General features: G+C 39.2%; 1 protein-coding gene across 11 annotated transcripts in view; it reads left to right on the top strand.

The window, feature by feature from the left end:
- sox6 (SRY-box transcription factor 6) overlaps positions 1 to 15,380 on the top strand; it is a 641,917-nt gene that overhangs the window by 173,424 nt on the left and 453,113 nt on the right. Inside the window, exon 1 of one of the 11 annotated variants that reach the window (XM_072592381.1) lies at positions 11,215 to 11,232. The exons of the other annotated variants lie outside the window; for them this stretch is intronic. The gene's annotated coding sequence lies outside the window, so the exon portion shown is untranslated. Of the gene's footprint in view, positions 1 to 11,214; positions 11,233 to 15,380 lie in introns of those variants that run through there. 11 annotated transcript variants of the gene reach the window in all.

Below are 15,380 nucleotides of genomic sequence, written 5' to 3'. Positions count from 1 at the left end.
GACTTCTCAATCGGGATTTGTCTGTTTACCAGCAAGTTGTACTTTCAGTGCTCTCTAACACTCAAATGAACAAGACACTAAGGGTTGTCTTATACATTTTAGCACAATTTAATATTGTTGACTACTTGTTCTACCTGACATTCCTGATGAAGGTCTTATGCCCGAAACGACGACTCTCCTGCTCCTCGGATGCTGCCTGACCTGCTTTGCTCTTCCAGTGCCACACGTTTTGTATCTGCTCTACCTGTAGATTAACTTTCTTGCTGTCTGTTCACACATGGTAAGTTTCATCAGCATGATGTTTTTCATTGTTCTATACCATGTTATGTCAATGATAATAGTCTAATCATCTACCACTTGTCAGAAATTAATTAACTCTGTGGTTGTTATGAAGTAATGTTTTGAGCAAACTTAAGTGACTTCTGAGTGTGCCAACTTGCAGGCACACACTGACTAGCTGTCAGGCAGAGTTACAATACTGTAACACAGCACATGGAATCCTTAAATGTGAACTCTTTTAAAGACAAGGTACAATACAATAATCCACGTCAGTTTCATTTGTGGAGAATGTGTTGAAAGCTCTGTTGCTGATGGCAGAGTGCACGTGATGGGATTTTAAATTTTTTTCATTTACTTGCAGCAGGTGAGCATTGCTGGCTCACCAGCATTTATTACCCGTCCATAGTTGCCCTGGAGAAAGTGGTGATGAGCTATCTCTTGAACTGCTGCAATCCACATCTTGTAGGTTGACATGCAATGCCCTTTGAAAGTGAATTGCAGGTGTTTTATCCAACAACGGTGAAGGAAGGGTGATATTTTTCCAAGTCACGATAATGAGATGCTTGGAGGGGAACTTGCTGATGCTGGTGTTTCCATGTATCTACTGCCCTTGTCCTTCTAGATTGATGTGGTTGTGGGTTTGGAAGGTGTTGTCCAAGGATCTGTAGTGCGTCACGTAGGTAGAACACACTGTTGCTACTGAGCGTCAGTGGTGGAGGGAAGGGAATCTTGTGGATATGGTGCCAATGAAGCATGTTGCTTTGTCCTGGATAGTGTTAAACTTCCAGTTTTTGGAGTTGCACTCATCCATGAAGGTGGAGCGTATTCTGACTTGACATTCCTTACTTATAGATGGTGGACAGGATTTGGGGAGTCAGGAGGTGAGTTAGTTGCCACAGTATTCCTAGCCTGATGAAGGGCTTTTGCCCGAAACGTCGATTTCGCTGCTTTTATTCCTGATGAAGGGCTTTTGCCCGAAACGTCGATTTCGCTGCTCGTTGGATGCTGCCTGAACTGCTGTGCTCTTCCAGCACCACTAATACAGTATTCCTAGCTTCTGACCTGCTCTTGTAGCCTCTGTGTTTATGTGGTGAATCCAGTTGAGTTTCTGGTTGAGGGTAATGTTGATAGTGGGGGATTCAGTGATGGTAATACCATTGAAAGTCAAGGATTGGTAGTTAAATTGTCTCTTATTGGAGGTGGTTATTGCCTGGCACCGGTGTGGTGTGAAAATTTCTTGCCACTTGTCAACCCAAGCCTCGGTATTGTTCAGACTTTGTTGCACTTGGACATGGACTGCTTCAGTAACTGAGGAGTTGCAAATGGTACTAAATATTGTGCAATCATTGGTGAGCATCTCCATTTCTGACCTCAAGATGGAGGAAAGGTCATTGATGAAGCTGCTTAATATTCCAAACATGGAGGAGTGGACAATGACCTTTGGAGATTAGAGATGGAGAGCCTTGTTTAGAACAAGACAAACCCAACGTCAGATTTTGAAAACTATCCACTGTAAAACAAAACTTTATTTTAAATGGAGCTCATTTCATTATACTTTACGTTTTGGGAGGTCCATGTATCTAGAACGCATTGCTTTGGTTTCTTTAATTGGAGATTGAAAGACAGAATGAGAGAAGCCTGATCGAAAGCCCAGTATGTGCAATATGGACTTGTTAGACAGCCTTTGACCAGAAAGGAGAATAGAAAGAAAATTAGCACATCAGACTGTGCATCTACCTGACTAGGCCACAGGGAGAGAGATTTGCTTATTGTTGTATACATTTTGGTATCAGGTGCACTAAATTGGAGGAAGTTCAAATTCAACATTAAGTCAAATGTCTGCAAAGGCCCTAACTCTCTGAGGTGGAGAATTGCTATTGCTTGCAAATACTTGTGCACTCACATTATTATTCACTTCAAGCTTATAAAAGAAAAATAAAATAATGAACTATATTGATGGGCTATGGAATTGCATTTACATAGCACCAGGTTGGGCCACTGAGGATAACACAATGCAATTAACAGTGCAACTGAACAAGAGAGCCTTCATTTAGCATCTCATTCAAGGATTGGAAACTTAACAATGCAACATTCCCACAGACCTGCTCAGCCTAGTTTATGTGTTCCATTACCAGGAGTGAGGTTTGAATCTATAATCTTCTCAGAGACAAGACTGTTGCCAGTCAAATCAAGATGAGACTCATATGGTCCAGAAACAATTTTCCTGCCTATTTCATTCTGATTTCAGCAATAATCCAGCTTTGTGGCTTTGGCTAAGAAGGAAAGAAATGAACCAAAGTTACCACTCCCCATTTGCTACCTAGTTTCAAGCTATCTGCCATTCACTCAGTCCACAAGGGAGACCCTGGCGTTCTAATTGCTTGCCATTTGAATACATCATTTTGCTCTAATGCTCACATTTCTGTCCTACATCTGCTGTAGTGTTCCAATAAAGCCCAATGCAAGTTGGCAGGACAGCACCTCACTCTGTTTAGGCACTTTACAGCCTTCTGGTCACAACATTGAGTTCAACACTTCAGACAATGGACTCTGTCCTCCATCTCATTCCCTCTTCCCCACTCCCCAACAGTGTCTGTTTTTTATACTTTTGTTTGCAGCAGAGCTGACCTACACCCTGATTTTAATACCATTAACATCTGGGCATATTTCTCTTTTCTACAACCAATACCACCTTTTGTTATGTGACAGCTGTAATATCTGATCTCCCTTAGCCTCAAACCTTCCATGTTCCACTTGCTCCTCACCACCTTTTCTATATCACAGAAGTCCATCACTTTTCCTCCTCTTCAGTTCCAAAGACGAATCATATTGGACTCCAAACTTTAATTCTGTTACTCTCTCTACAGATACAGCCAGGCTGGCTGAGCACTTCCTGATTTTATTTCAGATTTCCAGTATCCTCAGTATTTTGTTTTTGCTATTTAGTGACCCCTGCTGGGGAGTGCATAATTTCAGTTGTTCGCTAGGAAGAGGGTTAAGTGACTGTGTATCTCCCCTTATGTAGCTTGCCACTGCTCACTGTCAAAAATCACAGTTAATGTCCAGCCATTACACTGGAAGCTGGAGACCAGAGAGCAACTGGCACCTATGGAAGCATATCTCACTTAGTATGTACACTTTCTGGCTAAGATGGGAGAAAATTAGTAATATATGACACTACTGTACAATTGCGGCAAGGCAATTTTGTAGTTGAGAAAATATGAACAACATTTTCATTTGAAAATATGAATCATAAATATAAAAAGTTTCTAACTTTGAATCTTTCACGCACCAAAATTAATGCAAATCTAAGACTTTGTGAGCTATGAGTGATAGAAGATTCCCAGTGGCTTTAATGTTGCAATTGTGGTTTGTAAAATTGTCGCTTGTGTTATGAAGAAGCTGGATGGGAGAATCATGGTGCGTTATTAGTAGTTCCTCTGTTAAACTGAAAGAAAATTCAGATTAACACTACGCACAGACCAAATCACTTGAGGAGCTGGAGTGCTAATTTATGAACGGCAGGCAGAAAAGATGTGGGGAAAGAAGTGCATTCTAACCACATCCTTTTTGTGGGTTTTGAGTTCTCATCTGAACCTCCACAATCTCGGTTCGCCAAGTACGATTCAAGACTGCAGTGGAAAGATCCTGGGAACACTGGAGTTACCTGGCTGTGCATGTTGCCCAGCTGGAGCTGCTTGTGCTGTTTAGAGAGAACAGAGGGTAGAGGAGGTGAGGCAGTGAGCGCACAATGTAAATGGCATAAAAATGAGGGAGGAAGAAATGAGAGAGGCGTTTGTTTTCTTGAACAGGAATATAAATGTTTCTCTAGACAAGAGGCTGACAATGAAGGGCATTATAGAAATAGGAGCTGCCTTGTGAAAAATGACATGTTTTACTTTGTTTGAAAGGAGGCGGGCAAAGATTTAACTGTTTCATTGACGAATGCAATATATGTAACTGAAGTTGTTTGAAAATGGGGTAGCCTTGTTCAAACCAGTACACAATGCTTTGAATCTTGTATTTTTGTTTTGTTTTACGGCTTTGCAATTGGAGATTTTACAAAGGAATGGGTCTGAATATATCTGGTAGAATTTAGTCATATAATCTATGATTGCTATGTCTTTTGCAGTCTCAAAAATTATACAGAAAAATGATTAATCCTTTTCTAAGTTCTGGCAAAAGCACAATGCTAATACAAACAGTAGTTTGTTTCTTATGTAGACCGGAAAACAATCTCATTACTAGTCACTGGGGTATTGGAAATTAAATGCAGTTTGAAATGGCTAATTCTTCTTATTATACAAATAGTCATTTGGCAATACAGAACTTGAGAATTGGTGAAAAAAGACTATTTTTAAAGTTTTTCATCCCGCACTCATTCGTCAGAGCATTTCGCACAATTACAAATTTAAAAGTAAACTAAACTTTTTACTGCATGTGAGGAGAGTGCTGTTGACAAGTGGACTCTGATTGCTACAGTGTTACCATAAAGTGCTCATTCATGCTGATTGACAGTTAACAGCTAGGATTTGTTTAAATTTTAAACCAGGCAGATTGACTCCGTTTGATCAATCAGCAATTCTTGAATTCCTACTTTGTACAGAATAATAATGTTAATAGAAACATGGGAACAGGATTAGGTCATTCAGCCTATCAAGCCTAACTGGATAACCTCTTACTCTGAGTTTAGGTCTTCTGGTCTTAGATTGTCCCAAGAGGGGAAGCAACATCTTTGCATCTACTCCATCAACACACTGAAGAACCATATATGTTTCAATAAGGTTGTCTCTCATTCTTTTAAATTTCAATGAATACAGTCCTAATCTACTCAACCTCTCCTTAGAAGATTATATCTGCATGCCTATGAAGGGTAGCTGGCCATGCATATGTGATTGAATAGGTGTATGCAGGTGAAATGCATATGTGTGCATGAAGATGATTGTATGCTTAGAAGGTGGTCTTGTGGCTCATGAGGTAGAACCTCTACTTCTAAGCCAGAACCTCTGGAGTCATGACTAACTTCAACACTTGTTGGTTACAAATAGAGAGCTTGTGATGTGGTTCAACATGTTGATATTCAGCCTGATAATTCTTCGAGCATCTGTTCACTAATTCATAAAGGGGAAAAATGTGTGTATGATAAAAAGGAGCAAACAAAGTGTCTGTTTATGTAAGTGAATATGTATTATCTGAATGCTATGTGGAATTATGTGCCTTGTCCATAAATGATCTTGTGCAAATTTGTGGAGTGTAATTTTCCCAGTATCTCAGAGTCAGAATTGGTGGTTGGAGAGACAACAGTAAAGTATGTCAGACTGGCTACCTGATGAGTCCCTGCCTCTGTCAATTTTACTGGTAGGGAGAGGTGGGTTATATGTTGTACCTGTGATCTCTGAATGCCCAAATTTGGCTGAGAGTCAATCTAAGGAGATAATTTGGCTGGATCCTTTGACCCAATTCCAGTTTTCCCTGCAAGACTGGACTCATGCAATGAGATTGCCGTGTTCGCTCTGAGGAAGTGATTGCACAGCAGGAGGACACTGTTTTTGCATTATTCCATAAATCCCAGAAGACAACTGGGAACTTGTAGTCAAGGGTAAGCAGAGGTCTGTCATTACAGCCTGTTACTGCTGAGTATTGTGAATTAAATGATGAACTCTTTCTCTTTGTTGTGATCTATCTTTCATTCCATTCACTGGTGCTGTTCTCCCGCTGTGGTCTTAGTTAGCTCAGTTGGCTGGATGGCTGGCTCATGATGCAAACTGATGCCAACAGCAGAGTTTATGTCCTGTACCAACTGAGGTCACCATGAAGGTTCTGCCTTCTCAGCCTCACCCATTTTGACTATCAAGTTAAACTCATCATCAGAACCTTTCTGTCTCTCTGATGAGAGAGTGAGACTATGGTGACTTTTAGCCCAGTCTTAATCACAATGAAAGCTGCAAATTCCTACCTACAGTCCCTAATTCTGCAGCAAAAGCAGTGCCAGCCTATGAATCGCTTATCTCCATTAAAATTAAGCTGGTGGGTATGTTACTGAAAAGCATACCATTAGGGCCTGAAAATGATCCCAATGTTGGTTTCCAGATGCTCAGATCAAAATTGGCCCATGATGTTCAGTGTATGATAATGTGGTAAAGATGTGAGGTTAAAGATTAAGTGGAAAATGTAGTGTCTCTGCATATGTGGAAGTTTGACCATAAAATGTCATCGCAGAGGTAGATCATTCAAGCCATCAAATCTGCTCAATGAAATAATGGCTGATCTGATGACCCTCAATTCCACTTTCCTAGATTTTCCCATAACTATTGATTCCCTTCCTGAATAAAAATCTGTCTGTTTCGGCATTGTATATATTTATGACATGTCTCTACAGTTCTCTGCACTAAAGAATTTCACTATTCACTCTAAAAGAAGAAGTTCCTCCTCATCTCTGTCCTAATTGAGTGATTCCTTACTCTACAATTATGCCTTTGACCTGAGACTCTTACACAAGGTGAAACAGCCTCTCAGCATCTACCCTGTCAAGACCCCTGTGATTCTTATATGATTCAATAAGGTTGCCTCTCTTTCTTCTAAACTCCAATGGGACAAGGCCTTACTTACTCAATGTTTCCTCATAAGAAAATCCCTTTATACCCAGAATCAAGTGATTAAGCTCTTTTGGGGAAGCCTCCAATGCCAGTATATTTTCATCAGATAAAGGGGCCAAAACTATTCACAGTATTTCAGGAGTGGCCTAATTAGTGCCTTGTCCAGTTTTAGGAGGACCTCCTTATTTTTATACTTCATTCCTACTGAAATAAGGCCAACAATCTATTTGCCTTCACTATTACCCAATGTAATCTAGCTTCTTTTATGATTTGAACATAGATACTCCCAAATCCCTCTGTGCTGTAGCATTCTACAGTCTTATACATTTAAATAATATTCAACTATTCTATTCCTCCTGCCAAATGACACAATTTCACATTTTCCTACATTATATTCCATCTGCCATTCACTTAACCTGCTTGCAGACTCTTTGTGTCATCCTCACCACTTACCTTCCCAACTGTTTTTGTGTCATTCACAAATCTGATTGTAAGACATCACTTCCCTCATCCAAGGCAATAATATTTTGTAAATAATTGCATTCTTTTCAAAGTTGTCCTGTCAAACTTCATTAATTACATGTTGCCATCCTGAAAGTGCACCCCTTATCCCAACTCTCTGATGGTTACTAGCCAATCCTCAGTCCATATTACTAAAACACTACTTACACTGTAGGCTTTATCTTATTAAATAGCATTATCTATCCTGCTTCTAACTTCCTCAAAGAATTCTCATAAATTTATCAGGCATGTTTTCCATTTTATGAAGCCATACTGACTCTGCTAGATCATATATGCATTTCTAAATACTCTTCTATTATATCCTTCATAATAGACACTAACCTATTTACCATGACAAATTTTAAATTAATTGACCGACAGTTTGGCGGAAGGGTCACCTGACCCGAAACGTTAACTCTAATTTCTCTCCAGAGATGCTGCCAGACCTGCTGAACTTTTCCAGCAACGTCTGTTTTTATAGCCAAGTTACTTGTTTTTTTTGTCTTCTCCCCTTTTTGAGTAGGGTATTACATTGGCAATTTTCCAATCCTGCAGGACGTTTCCAAAATCTGAAGATGATTCGAAGATTACTACAAATGCATCCACTATTTCTGTAGCTATTTCTTTTAATATCATAGGATGCATTTCATCAGGTCAAGGAGGCTTATTGTTTTCAGCCCACTAGCTTTTCTAGTACATTTTCCACAACTTAGTAACTTTAGAATTCCATATCAATTTCCTCTATCATAGGAAGCCAACAGGTTTACTTGAAATCACAAGCTTTCATCGCACTGCCCCTTCATTATGTGGGCATGTGCAGGTGCCACATGGTAAAGGGGCAGTGCTACGAAAGGTTGTGATTTCAAATGAACCTGTTGGACTATAACCTGGTGTCATGTGACTTCTGACCATAAAGACTAATGCAAAGTATTTATTCACCTCTTCTGCAATTTTCTGTTTCCCCATTATTATTTCCCTAGCTTCAATTTCTAAAGGGCCTATGTTCACTTTGGCCTCTCTTCTCTTTTGTGCATTTAAAGAATGTTATTGTCTGTCTTTATATTACTTCTGAGTTCATTCTCAATGTTTATTTTCTCATTTTTGATTTTAAAATTATTAAATTTCATACAGGATGGAAATAGGCCCTTTGGCCGAACAAGTCCACACCAACCCTCTAAACAGTAACCCACCCAGACCCATTCCACTACTCTATATTTACCCCTAACTAATGTGCCTAACACTGTGGGCAATTTAGCATGGCCAATTCAGCTAAATTCATCTTTGGATTGTGGGAGGAAACCAGAGCACCCAGAAGAATCCCACGCAGACACACAGGGAGAATGTGCAAACTCCACACAGACAGTTGTCTGAGGCGGGAATCAAACCCAGGTCCCTGGTGCTGTGAGGCAGCAGTGCTAACCACTGAGCCACCATGCCACCTGATGGCTTGTAGAGCTTTCCCATTCTCTGGCAAACCACTGACCTTTGTCACATTGTATAAAATTTCTTTTAATTTAATATTATTCTTAATTCCCCTCTTCAGCCATGGGGCTTACCTACTTCTAGAATCCTTCTTTCTCACTGGGATAAACCTTTCTTGTGAGTCCCAAATTATTTTCTTAGAAGTCTGCCATTGTTTCTTAACTATCTTTGCTATTAAATACTTTTCCCACTTCACTCTTGCCAACTCTGCGCTCATTCCTTTCTAATAATCTGTATTTAAGTTTAGCACATTGTTTCTGGCCCAAGTTTTTCACTCTCAAACTGAATGTTAACTTCCACCATGTTTTCATTACTGTTTCCGAAAGAATCTTTCATGCTGGGACTTACGTTTACATTTACTGGATCTAAAAAAACCTTGATCCCAGTTAGACCTGGGATATTTTGATCGAGGGAACTGTCGCAAGTACACTCTAGGAATTCTTTGTTGTGACTTTCCCAACTTCTGATTTATGAATTGATGACTTATCCACTGTCTTATAATATAGCTACTGAAAACCCCATTTGGATCAGTAGTGTCTTTTGGGTAAGGAAACTGCCATCCTTATCTGGTCTGGCTTGCATGTGACTCCGGGCCCACAGCAATATGCTTGACACTTAACTACACTCTGGGCAATTAAGTATCAGCAATAAATGCTGGTCCAGCCAATGACTTATCCCGTGACTGAATAAAAATGGGGCCTATAGTATACTCCCACCGGTGTCTTTTTTGCCTTTGCTATTTCACACTTGCATGCCTTTGGATTCTGATCGAAGATCATTTATTATTATCATACTTACTCCATCCTATATGACCAAGCTATCTCGCCACCTTTTCCTTACCTCACATACCCCTGAAGACTTAGTTCCCAGCTTTGATCTCCCTATAACCATTTGTAGATGGGGATTTTGATTACACTGGTAGAGCTGTGACTGGTAGTGCCCCTCTTCCCACAACATTGACCCCCAAGGAATCACAGACACAAATTAAAACTGAGTATCCTCTTCATTATCATTGAACATTAAACTGACAGAAAGGAACACTAAAACACTTAGGGAATCTCTTTTCAATTTTATTTTAATTAATTTTAGTGGAAATGAATGAGAATGGATTCTATAACAAGCAAATGTTCACTCAACCAGTTTCTGTCCAAGTGCTAAAGGCTGAAGTTTTCCTTAAACTGTAAGTTTGAATCTCGAATTAAAGGTGTATATCTCTGTGTGTGTGTGTGTCAGAAGAGATTTCATACAAAGAGATGGGAATGAGATAAATCCTTGCAAAGTACCTTAATAGTTGTTTACAAAGAAATTCAGTATTTATGACATTCTCATAAATTGTGCACATGTATTGCCAATTACCTATCTTTCATGACAATTTTAATACTTTTTAAACATTAAAAACATATTGAGAAAAATTTTACCTTGGTAGATGCATAAAATAGCGAATTTGCCAGCTACTGATGCATCCCATCTGATATTTCTTTTCATTGGTAAGACAAATCATGTTGAGTGCATCAGCAGTCTGTACTGCCCATTTTGCAACTGTACTAGGATGTAATTTATTTTAAAGTGTTGCAATATTGGTTAGACATAGGCCATGGTAATACCGGATAATGTGGTGTTTGCCATTAGCTTCCCTTAAAATGACACTGTAGCTGTGCATTTTTCCATAAGAAGAAAGATCTTTGTCTTACTCATAAATGTCAGCCTATGGCGATATTAATAGTCTGAATAAATGTCTTATTTTGTTATCAATGACTACAACAAGGGATATTGTGAGCTACCTAATATAAGTACAAAAAGAAGTAGCTTTATGTGATGTCATTGATGTGATAACAAGAAATGGACTATTGTGACATCACAAACATAGCAACAAGAAATGCCTTATAATGAAATAGCAACTGAAAATAGCTTCCAGTGACATCACTGGCCTGGCTTGGCAACAAGGAGTAGCCTATTGTGACATTGTTCGTTTAGCACATTGATTGGCCTGTGTTAGAATTAGTAGCTTAGCAATCACACAGTCCTCACTATGGCCTGGCACTTGACCAGATTTTGTTATGTTCTTTCTTTAGCCAATATATAATGACGCTTTCCAAGCGTACCGAGGTTTAACAACCTTTGACTGTTGAACAAGTGAGGCTGTGGATTGTTTTCACAGTGAATATTAAAAAAAACATGAAGTGAGTCCCTTTTAAATGGAATTGATTTATACAACACACTGATGTACCTTGGGAGGGAAGGTTTAAATATGTATATCTAATATTTCCACGACTCAAATATCCAATGTATGCACACTTGGAATACATTGAATGGATGATGAGAGAAAATACAAAGCTTCTCTTGAAAAGAGTATTGCTTTACATGGCTGAACTGGGTGAGTTTCATTTCATTATTCCCCTGTCAATTGTGTTCTCCCTTGTAATAGCCTTGTTTCCCTTAATAGGACATGTGATATGCTTACGGATCCCTCTTGTCTCTCTGCCACTATTAGCAAGAATTGTCTTTTGGGTACTGACAAAGTTTTTCTCTTTTCTGAACAATAAAGAGGGGCACTATTTTACAAAGGCTGCTTTATGCTGGATTTGTTTTAGGTATAGATTTCTCTGCTTTCATTTTAGGGTATAATTAGATCAATTTTGTGGTGCACTACAAACACTCATAACTACTAGTTTAAATCATGTGCATCCTCTGCAGTAAAATGCTGCTGTATGTAATGTACACTTGTTTGAAGACCTTGCCTAATTTTATTATTAAAGAGACAGTACAGTCATTCTTTTTTGCTTTGGTCTTTATAGTCAGAATACTGTGCATCAGACCTACCCGACATTCTCTTTTGCTTACCTCATACTTGTCACACAGTCCTTTCTGTGTTTCAAGTGAATTCGATTGAAGATGATGACACTGGTACTGCAGAACTCAGCAGCGTTCTTTATTCACAACTGTGTTGAACTTCCTTTGTAAAATCCTTCAAAGTGATTCCCTCATATTAACTCATTCAGCACCACACGACCATTCTCAGCTTTCAGAACATGCGGTCCTGCCAATAACAGCATGTGAAGTACCTCAGGATTTTAGTATCCAGACTCACTGTGATCTTTGAAACACAACAATTCTACTAGCTCAAACAATACTTTTGTAAGGAAACCAAGCATTGTTTAAAAAAATAAGAATACATTGTACTTTTTGTTTCTCCCTCTCCACTTGGAGGTGCTGACTCATGCTAGGATATGGTTACATGAGGACTGGCAGTCCTCCAGTACCTTGCCCAAATGGACATTATTCATGTTTAATCCAGACAGTGCGTGTTTGAGGCTTATTTGATTGGCACAGTCATAAAATGACTTCTCACCTTCAATCACCCCACCCTGTCAAACAGCCTATTTTCCCCCTATTTCAAAGTTGGTGCAATTAATCTTCAAACATGTTGAAAGAAAATGGAAAGTAATGCTTATTTTTAAAGACCCCAGTGATTTGTTTACCCTCGGTTGCTCACAAGAGTCTCAAAGAGATTAACCATTAACTCATGGTCAATCCTGTTGACTGAAGGGCGGGGGGCAGTTAAATGGGGGCTGGATGGTGTTATCATCTAAAATTCTCATATAAAATTTTCACTCATGATCTTTCTGGCTTGGAAAGTGCTATATATAATCTGAAACAGAAAATTGACTGCTTTGTCCCCTTCCTAGCTGCAGGACACTTGTATCAATTATGAATCTCTATTGTTAGTCTGGATGAAGTATTCAGTTGTGCACAGACCAGTAAATTAACCTGGAAATTTTCTGATCTGTGTGATGCAGCACCACACACTCATTGTATTTATTTATTGAGGTTAATTTTCATTTTACTTGCTACGTGGACACAATAAATTAATACCAATGAAGCTAATTAACCACTCAGGTCCGATCTATTGTTAACCTCTAGGCAGAGGCCTTAAGTATTTGTAAATTGACTGAATATTATGATTTGGACTTTGGTTCAATTTTAAGTACCACTGCTTTCCTGCTAGGCAAAAGCAAGTCTCCTTATATTCCAAGACAGACTTTGAGCAAGTGTCAAACTTCACTTTGTGAGACTATGAGGAGTTACAGAGATCCTCTGATTCCCACAAAAAGACTTTGCCAACAGTGAGACACTCCTGAAATCCCATTCACCACCACTTAGATGCAATATTGTAGGCAGCCAAAGCTACCCAATCTTCACCAGCCATCCACTGCTCTCTGTCCTCCTCAGGCCTGTTGCAGGTAGGATGGAGACTGTGGATATTTATTGAGGGTGGAAACTGAGCTGACTGCAGTTTTAAGTTTAAGAATAAAGGATAAGCCATTCAGGACTGAGATGAGGAAGAATTTCTTCACTAAGAGTTATGAAACTGTGGAATTCTCTGCTGTAGGGAGCTGTTGGTGCCAATTCATTGGATATATTCAAGAGGAAGCTGGACGTGGCCCTTGTGGCTAAAGGGATCAAGGGGTATGGAGAGAAAGTGGGAATGGGATACTGAGATTACATGATCAGCTATGATCATATTTAATGGTGGTGCAGGTTTGAAGGCTGAATGGCCTGCTCCTGCACCTATTTTCTATGTATCTATGAAACTATACTTCATCCCGTTATGTTTTTTGACTATCTGTGCACTAATCTCTAAAATAATTCATTGATTTCTTTGTTTCACTAAAATGCTAACTTAAAATCTAAATTACAAATGAAGCTCTATATTTTATGAATGCTTCACCATAATAAGCATATTAAGAGGAATTTTTCTATGTTGATCTCTGGTAAGTAATATACAATAGGTAACCAGTTGCTCATTTTTACCCATTCACTTAATCTCTGACCTTTGTTCAGAATGGTAGCAGAAAGACAAGGAAAAGAAATGATTCTGTGCTCGCTGATTGCAAGATGCTATTCACCAGGTTATTATTGGGATGCTCTTCAGTTTAGTGAGAAAATTAGTCTATCAGTGGGCATCAAACATACCAATGTGAAAAATTAGCAATAGCCTTGAGCAGGCAATACTGGCTTCTAATAAGATTGACAACTTAAGAATGGCCTTCATGACACACCTGTGAAATGTGAAAATAAGTGGGTATGGTTATGCTTGGCTTGTAAAGTAAGTGACAAATGTATCCAGCATTCCAGGCATGAATTTAAAGGGAGAAAAATGTATGTACATGGAAGCCTGAAGGGGAACATTTGAGGAATCTGGGACTATACCCAATGGAGTTTAGAAGAATGAGGGGGGATGTGACTGAAGCTTATAGAATACTGAATGGCCTGGACAGAGTGGACATTGGGAAAATGTTTCTATTGGCAAGAGAGATGAGGACCTGAGGGCATAGCCTTAGAATAAAGGGAACATCTTTTAGAACGGAGATAAGGAGAAACTTCTTTAGCCAGAGAATGGTGAATCTGTGGAATTCATTGCCACAGAAGACTGTGGGACCAGGTAATTGAGTGCATTTAAAGCAGAGATAGACAAGTTCTTGATTGCCAAGGGGATCAAAGTTTACAGGGAGAAAGTGGGAAAATAGGGTTCATCGAATGGTAGAGCAGATTCGATGGGCCGAGTGGCCTAATTTCTGTTTCTCTGTGTCTTATGGTCTTATTGTCTTATGGAAATACATATGTTGTATCTTAAGGATTAAGAGGCATAATTCATGATATATGGACTTCTGAGAGGATCCCTCACTCAAAGGTAATCTTTGTCTGCATTGTGAAGAAGGGTGGCAGCTGTTGTGAGCAATAGCCCTGCCCTTTATCTTGACCCCATTCCTCACTCCTTGCCAATGACTCCCCTCCCCTGATTAGCTAGCAACTCTCAATGGGACAGGTTTAATGCACTTAAGACCTGAATCTTGGAAAAGTGCCTTACGGGCACATAGTTCCCCAATGGAACCCACCAATTCTCCAGCCACTTGGCAAGCCCAACATTAATGTTGCCAACATTAAATTCCATCCTCCATGATTCAGTCTCTGATCTGTGCTATTAGCTAACTTCATGTGACACAGTTGAGCAGAATACTTAAGCTAGGCCTTACGAAATTCAATCAGGGCTCACAATTTCTCTATACTGACTGCTTAGAAGTTTTCCAACTTTTATACTAATATAATAGTGAATACATTCAGATGGTACCAAATCTAGCAGTAGATGATGGGTGTCCCACACTACAAGCTTCATAATTTCGAAAATGGTGGACATGGTGCAGATTAACTAAGAAGGAAAGAAATAATATGATTTCTGCAAGTGTAATATCAGAGATTTCAGGATCATACATGGCCTTTTCATCAAAACTCTATTATCAGATCTAACACAAGCCTTTTTTTTGTAACTATGACATTCAATACAATGAATAAAACCCTTTTTATCCACTAGCTGGAAAATGACCATTTAAAAAAAAAATCTTGAAGACCAACTGAGCTTGACCCTTTCCTTAATTTTTTTTAATATTAATACATGTGGTAAAGTTTTAATTCAATTGCTACTTGTGCATGAATATGGTGGGGGGGAGGGGGGGAGCTGTTTCT

The sequence above is a fragment of the Chiloscyllium punctatum genome, chromosome 22 (assembly GCF_047496795.1).
Source record: "Chiloscyllium punctatum isolate Juve2018m chromosome 22, sChiPun1.3, whole genome shotgun sequence".
Classification (NCBI taxonomy): Eukaryota; Metazoa; Chordata; class Chondrichthyes; order Orectolobiformes; family Hemiscylliidae; genus Chiloscyllium; species Chiloscyllium punctatum.
Note: the sequence above shows the minus strand (reverse complement) of the source record. Positions and strands in the feature narration are given on the sequence as shown.